The sequence below is a fragment of the Letharia lupina genome, assembly GCF_014066315.1.
Source record: "Letharia lupina isolate WasteWater1 chromosome Unknown contig_7, whole genome shotgun sequence".
Classification (NCBI taxonomy): domain Eukaryota; kingdom Fungi; phylum Ascomycota; class Lecanoromycetes; order Lecanorales; family Parmeliaceae; genus Letharia; species Letharia lupina.
The window spans coordinates 1,155,535-1,168,201 of NW_023502976.1; positions in this window are offsets into that span (position 1 = coordinate 1,155,535).

Below are 12,667 nucleotides of genomic sequence, written 5' to 3' on the forward strand. Positions count from 1 at the left end.
AATTAAGTCGTTATTAAGAATTTAAAAGCTTTATATATAAAAATTAAAAAGTTAGAAATAGAAAGAATACTCGCTTTTATCTCTCTATTCGCGTATATTATTATTATTAAAATCTCTTTATAGAATAAACGCTAATTAGATTTTTATAAAAAAATTATTATATTAATAAAATAGATTAAAATTAATTATCTCTTAAATATCGAAATTTTAATATTAAGCTTTATAAATATATCTTTTATTAAAATAAATAAGCTATTTAAAATAATATTAATATAATTTTATAAATTACGACTAGCTAATAATAAATCTATCTTTATTCTTAATATTATATATATAATCTTAATAAAACTTATTTTAAAAGATTATATAAAAGAACTTTAATACTTAATTATTTTATTAAGACGATTTAATATTATTCTAGAAATATTATAACTAGAATAGTATAATTCTTATATATTCTTTAAATTTAGAATTATTATATTTAATTTAAATTATTATATATTTAACTATTTATTATATAATAAATTTATTATTATTTAAAATAATAATAAGTTTTTAAAAAAGAATTTAAATTATATAGTAAAGACTATATTTAAGAAAAAGAATATAATAAAAATCTTTATCTATATCTTTACTAAGATAATTAAGAAATTAGAGAATTAAATTATTATTATATAATTTAAAGATTTCGAATAACTTTTTAATTTTATTAATAAGAAAGCGATGTTTATTACTAACGTTATCGCTATTATAATAAAAAATAATAAAAAATACTTTTATAAGCTAAAAAAGAAACCTTTAATTATAAAATAGCTATAAAAATAAGTTTTTATAATATATTACGAATAATTAGATATTTAAAATCTTATTAAATTAATAAACTTCCCTCTTATCGCTTTATTAATTATAAAATATATTTTAAAGAAAAAGCTATTCTATTATTAAAAAGGGTTTATAAGCTTTCTAGAGATTAGATATTAATTATAAAGAAATATATTAATAAAATATTAGAAAAAGACTATATTAGATTAAATATTTCTTTTTATATAATATTTATTCTAATTATAAAGAAATTTAATAGAGAATTTAAACTATATATAAATTATAGAGCTTTTAATATATTTATTATTTCTAATTAAAATACTTCTCTATTAATTAAAGAGATCTTTATTAAATTATACGCGATAAGAATATATAATAAATTCGATATTATAGTCGCTTTTAATAAAATTAAAGTAAAAAAGAGTTATAAGAAAAAAATTATATTCTTTACTTAATATAATTTATTTAAATATATAATAATATCTTTCGAGTTATATAATATCTCTATTACTTTTTAAATATTTATTAATAATATCTTATATAAATATTTAAATATATTTTATATTACTTATTTAGATAATATTTTTATTTATAATAATATTAAAAATAAGTATATTTAATATATAGAAAAGATATTAAAGAAACTTTAATAAGCTAATCTCTATCTTAATATTAATAAATATAATTTCTATATTATTAGAGTTAAATATTTAAAATTAATTATTATAATAAAAGAAATAAAAAGAAATATAAAGAAAATTAAGATTATTACTTGATAAAAGAAATTTAGATATATTAAAGATATATAAATATTTCTAAGATTCGCTAATTTCTATTAAAAGTTTATTGCGAAGTATTCTAAAATTATTATATCTTTAATAAATTTTATTTATACTTAATAGAAGAAAGACTTTATCTATTTATAGACTTAAAAATATTCTAAATAATTTACTTTTAAAATACTTAAAAAAGCTTTTATTATTATCTTTATATTTACTTATTTTAATTTAAATAAAAAGATTTAATTAGAAATAAACGCGTCTAATTTTATAATTATTATTATTTTATTATAAAAAGATAAAAACGAAGTATTTAGATTTATAATATTTCTTTTTAAAAAGATATCTTCTATAGAGTATAATTATAATATCTATAATAAGAAACTTATAATTATAATATAAATTTTTAAAAAATAGTATTCTAAGCTAGTTAATATCTCTATCGAGAATCTTATTAAAATTATTTTAGACTATAAGAATTTATAATATTTTATATTTTTTAAATAACTTAACTTTCGTTAAATAAGATAAATAAAATTTCTTTTTAAATTTAACTTTTATATTATCTATCGCTTAAGAAAATAAAGTATTAAATCTAATAGTCTTATTTAATAAGGGTTTATTTAAAAATAAGAATAACGATTATACTTATTATTAATATTATATAATTTTTAAAAATAATAATTTTAATAAAGATATTAAGAACGTTATATATTTTATTACTATACTTTTAAACGATATAAAAGAAAATATTATCTCTTTAATTATAATATTATATAAATTTAATAAATAAGATAATATTAATAATAAGAAGTCTAATAAAGAATTACTATTAGAGATTTCGATAGAGACTTTTTAAGAGAAATCTATAGAAGAATTAAGAGAAGTCTTTATTATTAATATTTCTAAATTATTATATTAAATAAGAGATATTTATAATTATAATAATATCGCTTAAAAAATTATTTAATTAAAGATATTTAGATAGAGAAAGCTACTATTTAAAATAATTAAAAATAATTTTAAATTAAAATTAGATAATTATTATCTTTATAACGAGTTATTATATATTAATAATAGATTATATATATTAAATATTCTCGAATTATAAATTAAAATTATTAGAGATATTTATAACTCTTTATTTAAAGGCTACGTTAATAGATTATTAATCTATAATAAATTAAATAAATACTACTATTAATTAAGAATAATGAATTTTATTATTTATTATATTAAGAGCTATTGTATTTATAAAAGATTTAAAACTTATAAAGAGAGTAAATAAGATCTTCTTAAATTTCTATTTATTCTTAAATAATATTAATAAGATTTTTTTATTAACTTTATTATACTATTATTTATCTATCTTAAATATAAGCGTTTCTATTAATATATTATAATAATTATAAATAGACTTAATAAGAAGAAGAAGAAATTTATTCTTTTAAACTTCTTAGAAGTAAAAATAATAATTTAAGTCTTTATCAAATTTATATAATAAGAGAAAGAATACTTATTTATTATTATCTCGAATTAAAATATTTAATTTATAATATATTTCTAAAGAAGACTATATAAAAGAATTAAAACTAAATTTAAACTCTTTATTATATTTTATTTTAAAATTAATAAATAGATAGAAAACGCTAATATTACTCTAAAATAATATTTTAAAGTTTATATTAATTATAACTAAGATAATTAAATAAATCTATTATTAATAGTAGAATTCGAAGTTAATTTTAATAAGAACGCCTTATTAAGGGTATTACTATTTCTTACTCGAGAATAAAATCTTTTATTTTTTAGAATTAATTCGCTAATTAAAGAGCGAAGAGAGATATTAAATTAATTAATAGATTTATCGAGAAGATAGATATTATAAGAAATTATTTAAAAAATTAATTTAAATAGTTATAAGCTTTATAGAAGAAGTAAACTAATTATTATTAACTCTTAATATTAAAATTTAAAATTAAAGATATAATTATACTTGATAGAAGAAATATTAAAATTATACGCTTTAATAAATTACTAGATTATAAGAATTTCAAATTATTTAAAATTATTAAAGCTTTAAATAATTTCGCTTACAAGTTAAAACTCTCTACTTTTATAAATAATATTTACTCTATCTTTTATTTATAGCTATTATATCTTAATAATAATAATCTATTATTAAAATAGATCGAGTTTTTATTACCTTCTATTAATATTAATAAAAAAAATAAAATTTATAATTAGTATATATAAAAGAATAAGATAGAGCTAAGCTATAAAATCTTGAATTTATATATATAGTTAATTATTAATTCGAGTTCGCTACGCTCTTTAATTAGACTAACTAAATTAACTCGATAACTCTTTCGCGCTTTCTTATTAAAAATTTATATATAGAAGTCTTATACTTTAAAGTACTTAGCTTACGATATATATAGTTACTTTATAATTCCTTAAATTATAGAGCTCGCTTTACGCTTTCTAACGCTATAAAAATTATAAAGTTTAGTCTACTATTAATAGATTAAATAAATATTTAAATATAATAGTTATAATAGTTATATTAGACGTATTCGAGATCGAATAATAATTCTTTCATCTATTTATATAATTATTATTCTTTTATTATTCTATTAATTCTATTAATTCTATTAATTCTATTAATTTTATTAATATAAATATAATCGTCTTCGATATCCCTCGCCTAATTAGAGCTTCTTACTAACGTCCCTAGATTATCTCTCGATAAATTCGCTATTACTAGTAATCGAGGCCGTAAGCGAGTTTAATAGTTATTTACTAATATTTATAAACGCGTTAGAAGACTCTTAAAAAGAGTCTAAATGAATATATTCTTCTCTATATATTTCTTCTAAGTTAGCGATAAATAGATTAAACTAATATTTAAATATTATAGTTATATTAAACGCGGCTAGAATCGAATAATAATCCTTTCATCTATTTATATAATTATTCTTCTTTCATTATTTTATTAATTCTATTAATTCTATTAATTCTATTAATTTCATTAATATAAATATATTTACTCTCGATATTCTCGTACTTAGTTAAATAAGAGAAGAATCTATAATAGGCGAATACGGAGAATACTATAGAGAATATTATAAAGATAGTTATTAGTAGTAGTAACACAATAGGTCTACTCTTCACGATCTTATATTAATTCACTCAGCCAATATAAGAGAAGTCACTACAGCAGACGAATACGAAGAATACTACGGAGAAACCAAGCGATAACAAGGCCCTTAGTACTAAGAATAGAAGTTTCATATTAAATCATCACTTAGCAAGCGAAGAACACTACTATAACTTAACCTATCATCTCTACTATATTAAGGAGTAAGAGAAGAAACTATAAAAGGTAAATGCGGAGAATACTACGGAGAAATCAAGCGGTAATAAGGTTATCATCGTTAAGAATACGGCTTAGCTCTCTAAGATCCCACGTTATATACTCTCTATAATTCTATATTAAATTATTACTTAGTAAGCGAAGAATACTACTATAACTTAACTATTCCACATTAAATTATTATTTAGTAAGCGGAGAATATTACTATAACTTAATCTATTATCTCTACTATATTAAAAAGTAAGAGAAGAAATTATAATAGATAAATGTAAAGAATATTACGAAGAAATTAAGCGGTAATAAGATTATTATTATTAAGAATACGGCTTAGCTCTTTAAGATCCTACGTTATATTAATTATTTACTTAGTTAGTTACTTAGCTAATTACTTAATCTAATACTTTATAAGAGAAGAAGTAAGAGAAGAAATTATAATAGATAAATATAAAGAATACTGTGAAGAAATTAAGTAGTAATAAGATTATTATCGTTAAGAATACGACTTAGCTCTTTAAGATCTCACGTTATATACTCTCTATAATTTTATATTAAATTATTATTTAATAAGCGAAGAGTACTACTATAACTTAGTTTATTATCTCTATTATATTAATATAGTATATTACTATAATAACGTTATAAGAGAAAAATCTATTAATATAGTTAATTAGATCTCTATAGAAGAAATATCGAACGATATATATTTAAATAAATTAAAACTATTCGATATCTATAGCTATTTTATTATTCGAAAGATTTTACTACGATAGAAGATATTATGAAATTTATATTATTAATTAATACGTTATTTTTATTTCTTTTCGATATTTCGATACTTCTTACTATAAGAATATAGTCTTTCTCTATTTTTTATAGATAATTATTATAGATTAATTCTTTATATTTAATATATCTTTCTAATTAGATCTTAGCGCGTCTCTCTTCGTATATATATATCTATATATAGATTAAAAACGTATAATAAGCGATTAGAGTTCGATTTAACTTAGGGCTAGAGCTAAAATTCGATTTAACTTAGAAAAATTCAACTCTATAAATTTAATTTATAGGTCTTTACTTATATTAAAGAAATAGTTTAATTTAAATTAAATAAATAAAAAAATAATCTCTTAACTAATAAGAGAGAATATCTAATATATAAAATTAGATATAAAAACTCTAAAATCGAGGAAAATTTATTCTAATAATTATTTATAAATATAATAGAATATTCGAATCTAATAGTAAACTTTTATTATTATTATCTTAAAATTATTAATCTTTATTTATTATTTAAAAGATTTTTAAAATAATCTTCTCTATTAGTGCTACTAATTTATAATAATTATATTAATTTATAAAAAGATTTTAAATCTATTATAAAATACTAAGTTAATATATCTAAGAATATTACTTCATATATATCTAGATATACTTTTTATAAGATCGATATCTACTATATAGTAGTTATCGCCGAAGTTTTAAATTAAAAAAGAAGATAATATTATAATTCTAATAATCTTATTTATATTATAGCTTAATTAGGCTTAGCGTATTAAGGCCTTTTAATCTTTCTATCTTATTATAAAATCTATACTTATAATAATTCTATATAGATAATATTCTCTTTATATTATAATATAGAGTTATTATATATACTATTAAGTCTCTAATAAAAGAGTATTTAGAAGTATTAAGTCTTAATATAAAAGATAAATAAAGCGTTTTATCTAATCTCGAAAAACTTTCTTATTAAAAAAAATAAGATTCTTTAAATTTATTAATCTTTTAATAATAATTAGAAAGAATTATAGATTAATAAGAAGAATAGATTTTCGAATTATAATTATATATAATTAAAGTTTATTAACTTTCTTTTAAAATTAAATTAAAAACTTAATAAATTACGAATTTAATATTATTTAAGTATATATAAATATTAACTAGATATAAAATAAAATAAAATATTAATTTAATAATTATCTTTAATTATTAAAAGCTTAAATAAATCTCTATATTAAGAATTAATAAGTATATTATTTATTTATAAAGCTTTATATAAATCTTCGCTATTAATTATTTAATATTTAAATTATATTAATTAAATAAAATAAGCTTTTAAAGCTTATAATATACTTAAAAAATAATAAAAGAAAGTAAGATTCTTTTAGAGAATATAAAATAGATAATATTTCTATCTCGCTAGAGAGTTAATATTTAGGAAATTAAAAATCTTAATATAATAAATCGTAATTATCGCGAAGATAAAACGATTTTAATTCTAGAAATAAATAAATTTAAAATTATAAGTTTAAAAATAAATTTAAAAATAATAAGTTTTATTTAAATAATATAAAATATTATAATTATAAAGAAAAAGAGTATTATATTAATATTTATATTAAATTAAAAAAATAGAAAATAAATAATCTTAATAGAATATCGATTAATTTAATTAACTTAATAAGAAAAAAGAAATTCTTATCGAAGATTTTATAATAACGAAAATAAAAATAGAAGTAATATTTATTATTAAGAAATCATTATGGTTTGACTCATATATGTATATGGTGTAAAGTTGTTGATTATCTATGTGGTCTGCAGGCACATATGTGTGCGGTGCCAAGCCTACGCTAGTGGCCCTATGAGTGTCCCTGAGGCATCTCATGACAATTGCCCACAAAAAACAGAGAAATGCCATATCCTCATGGCAAGAAGTATGCATGCATGATTCTTCGAAGATCGGAAAGGAGTGGAAATGCCAGGCTAATTAGTGGTGCGCATCCCACGAAATCTCCTACCGAAATGAAAACTTTTAAATAATAAAATGACTGTCGAAGCAAGATATCGGACGGTTTCAATTCCTCCAAATATGCATCGTCCGATATTTCTCCTGCAGAGGCCCAATTGGCTGTGATCGTCGCAGTAGATCCTCCTCTTATAACGTCATTGCAGTGATATACCATATCAATACAGTGGAGATGACAGGCTAAGTTGCAGTGGTGTTCTCCGCTTGCTAAGTGATGATTTGACGTGGAACCGTAGAGAGCATATGACGTGGGATTGTGGAGAGCTGAGCCGTGTTCTTGGTGCCGGGGGCCTTGCTATCGCTTGGTTTCTCCGCAACGTTCTCCGCAGTGTTCTCCGCATTTGCCTGTTGTAGTTCCTCCTCTTGCTGAGTGACGGCTTGTAGAGACCTTCTCTTGTATTGCTGGCGTCGAGTCTTCTGATTCCGGTTCTTCTTTTTCTGCTGTATTACATGTAAACATGGATACTCCGATAATCGAGTAGCGTGAAAATTAAATGAAGTACCGTCACTATCTTAGTTATAAGGATCAAGACCGTATAGTAAGTATACAGTGAGATCCGGAGATAAAAAAGTAGGGTCGTATTCTCGACGAAAGCCAGTACGGGCTACGATAGAGGTACTTAAATATACGTATAACTATAATATAAATAAGATAAGTCTTATAGCGTAGAAGTTTATAATATTAATAGATCTAGTAAAAGAATCGATGAAACGATATTAAAAGATATTCGATAACTACGAGTATATTAAAGATTTAGCTTAGAGCGTTATACTATTAGATATTAATATAAGCTTTACGTAAATATCTAGAAAAACGTCTAAATATTCTATGAAATAGAGCTAGATATTACTATTAATTATTAAGGAATTATTATAGTTTAACTTATATATATTAGTATATATAAAGAAATAAGATAGAGCTAAATTAGAAAATCTTAAATTTATATATATAGTTAATTATAAATTTAAAGTTATTACGCTCTTTAGTTAGACCGACTAAATTAGCTCTCTAATTCTTTTAAGCTTTCTTATTAAAAATTTATATATAGAAGTTTTATACTCTAAAATAATTAGCTCTCTATAAATATTATTACTTTATAATTTCGTAAATTATAGAGCTTAATTTACGCTTTCTAACGATATAAAAATTATAAAGTTTAACTTACTATTAGTAAATTAAATAGATATTTAAATATAATAGTTATAATAGTTATATTAAACGTATTCGAGATTAAATAATAATTCTTTTATCTATTTATATAATTATTCTTCTTTTATTATTCTATTAATTTATTAATATAAATATAATTATTCTCAATATCTCTTACGAAAATATTACTAAACGCTTTAAATACGTATTTCTTTCGCTTATCTTTTAAACCTCTTATTAATACTCCTAAATTACCTCTTAATAAATTCGCTACTATTAATAATCGAGGCTATAAGATCTACTACTACTTATAAACGCGTTAAAAGACTCTTAAAAAGAGTCTAAATAAATACGTTCTTTTCTATATACTTCTTTTAAATTAGCGATAGATAGATTAAACTAATATTTAAATATTATAATTATATTAAACGTATTCGATTTAGATATATATACTCCTTTTATCTATCTCTTAGAGTCTCTACTAACGCTCTTAAACTACTTTTTAATAAATTCGCTATTACTAATAATTAAGACCGTAAGCGAGCTTAATAGCTATTTATTACTACTTATAAACGCGTTAAAAGACTCTTAAAAAGAGCTTAAATAGATACGTTCTCTTCTATATACTTCTTCTAAGTTAACGATACTCGACTAGCTATTTAATTAATACTACTTATTCTATTAACTTAATAATTTACTTAGTTAAATTCTTAGCTAATTACTTAATTATTTATTTAATTAATTACTTAACTAGTTACTTAATCTAATACTCTATAAAAGAAAAAGTAAAAGAAGAAATTATAATAGATAAATATAAAGAATACTACGAAGAAATTAAGCGATAATAAGATTATCATTATTAAGAATATAACTTAGCTCTTTAAGATTTTACGTTATATTAATTAATTATTTAATTAATTACTTAGCTAGCTACTTAATTTAATATTTTATAAAAAAAGAAGTAAGAGAAGAAACTATAATAGATAAATACGAAGAATACTACGAAGAAATTAAGCGGTAATAAAGCTCTTAATACTAAGAATACGACTTAACTCTTTAAGATTTCATATTATATACTCTTTAAGATTCTATATTAAATTATTACTTAGTAAGCGAAGAATATTTTTATAACTTAATCTATTATTTCTACTATATTAAGAAGTAAGAGAAGAAACTATAATAGATAAATGCGAAGAATACTGCGGAGAATACTACGGAGAATACTACGGAGAAATTAAGTGATAATAAAGCTATTATCGTTAAGAACACGGCTTAGCTCTCTAAGATCTCACGTTATATACTCTTTACGGTTTCATATTAAATTATTACTTAGTAAGCGGAGAATACTACTATAACTTAATCTATTATTCTCACTATATTAATATAATATATTACTACGGCCTCTATAGAAGAAATATCGAATAATATATATTTAAACGAATTAAAATCGTTCGATGTCTTACTCTAATAGCTATTTTATTATTCGAAAGATTTTATAGCGATAGAAGATAATATGGAATTTATACCACTAATTAATATATTATCTTTATTTCTTTTCGATATTTCGATACTTCTTACTATAAGAATATAGTCTTTCTCTATTTTTTATAGATAATTATTACGAATTAATTCTCTATACTCGATATATCTTTCTAATTAAATCTTAGCGCGTCTCTCTTCGTATATATATATTTATATATAGATTAAAAACGTATAGTAAGCGATTAGAGTTCGATTTAACTTAGAGCTAGAGCTAAAATTCGATTTAACTTAGAAAAATTTAACTTTATAAATTTAATTCATGGGCCTTTACTTATATATAATATAAAAGATATTAATTATCTATATAATCTATAGATATATATATATATATATTATTAAGTCTACGCTAGTAACTCTATAAGTATCTCTAAGATATCTTATAATATTTATTTTATCGTTAATTTATAAAGATAAAGTACTTCTAAATAACTAAGACGAGTTATAGACTTTGATCGAAATTTATTTTAATAATAATATAGAGATAAATTTAATAAGATAGCGTTTTATAATTAAAAGAAGTTAATAAAGAATAATAACTACTTATTAAAATTTATATAGATAAATAGAAAATTAATTTATTACTATAGTATTTATTTAATTATAGATTATTTATAAAATAGTTAAAAGCGTATTAAGCGCTATAAATATATTTTCTATATTATTAATAAAAAAGATCTCTTAATAATTTTAGATCTTTCGATTTTAATTAATAAACGAATTAAGATAAATATAAAAGATTAAATCTAGTATTTCGATATTAAAAAGTAATTACTCGAGATCTTAATATTTTAATATTTTATAAATACTTTAAAAGAATATAAGACTATTTTTATATTAGTTATAATTGAAATATAAATTATAGATAAAGAATATAAAATTAATATAAATTATAATAAAAATATAAAATATTTATATAAATAGTATAGATAGTATAGAGATTATTCTTAAATTTTCTAATAAGTTAAAAGAATATATTCTTATTAAAAAAAGTAAATTAATTATTATTATATAAAAATTACGATTATAATATTAAAACTATAGCTTAGCTATTATTTAATTCGCTATATAATTTATCTAATATAAAATTAATAATATTAAAAACTTATTTTAATAAAGCTCTAGCGAAGAGTTAGATTAGATATTTTATAAATTTAATAAAAGCTTTAATTCTATTTATTTTAAAAAAGAATAGAGATTTATATTTATATATTAATTATCGTAAATTAAATAAGATAATTATTAAAAACTAATATTTATTATTCTTAATTAGCGAGACGCTTAATTACTTAAATAGTTTTAAGTAATATATTAAATTTAATTTAAAGAATACTTATTATTATATATAAACTTATAAAGATAATAAGTAGAAAATAGCGTTTTATATATATTATAAATATTTTAAATATTTAATAATATTATTTAACTTAATTAACGTTTTAATAATCTTTTAAATTTATATTAATAAGACTTTAATTAGACTAGTTAATTAACTTTATATAATATATTTAAATAATACTCTTATTTATTTTAATATAAAGAAGAAGTATTTAGATTATATAAAGTAAATACTTAATCGACTTAAACGATATAATCTTTATATAAATTTAAAAAAATATAAATTCTTTATTATTAAAATAAAATTTCTCGACTTTATAATATTTATTATTAATATTATTATAAACGAGTAAAGGCCTATAAATTAAATTTATACTTTTTTTTTTAATTAGGGCTATCGAGTAAATTTGATGAGCGAACTTTGGTGAGCGATATTTGAATTCCTTGCGCTTTAATAATTATAAGACTGAATTTAGAAATTCTTTTTTTATCTAAAAGTCTATATTTCGTTCTATGATTTAAAAAAGAAATCTTAAAAATTTAATAGAAAACGAAAAAGTTATTCTATTCATAAATAATATATATCTATTTTTTTAATAATTGCGAATACTAATTTATTTACCCGCGATAAGTTAGTCGATCTAATTAAAAAGCGTAATAACTTTAAATTTATAATTAACTATATATATAAATTTAAGATTTTTAAGCTTAGCTCTATCTTATTCTTTTATATATATTAATAAATATAAAGTAATTATAATTTAAAAGTAGTTAAAATTAAAAGACTATTATAATATATAAGTTTTTCTAAAATTTGTAAGTTGTTATCGAAGATTTATTTATTATTACTTTTA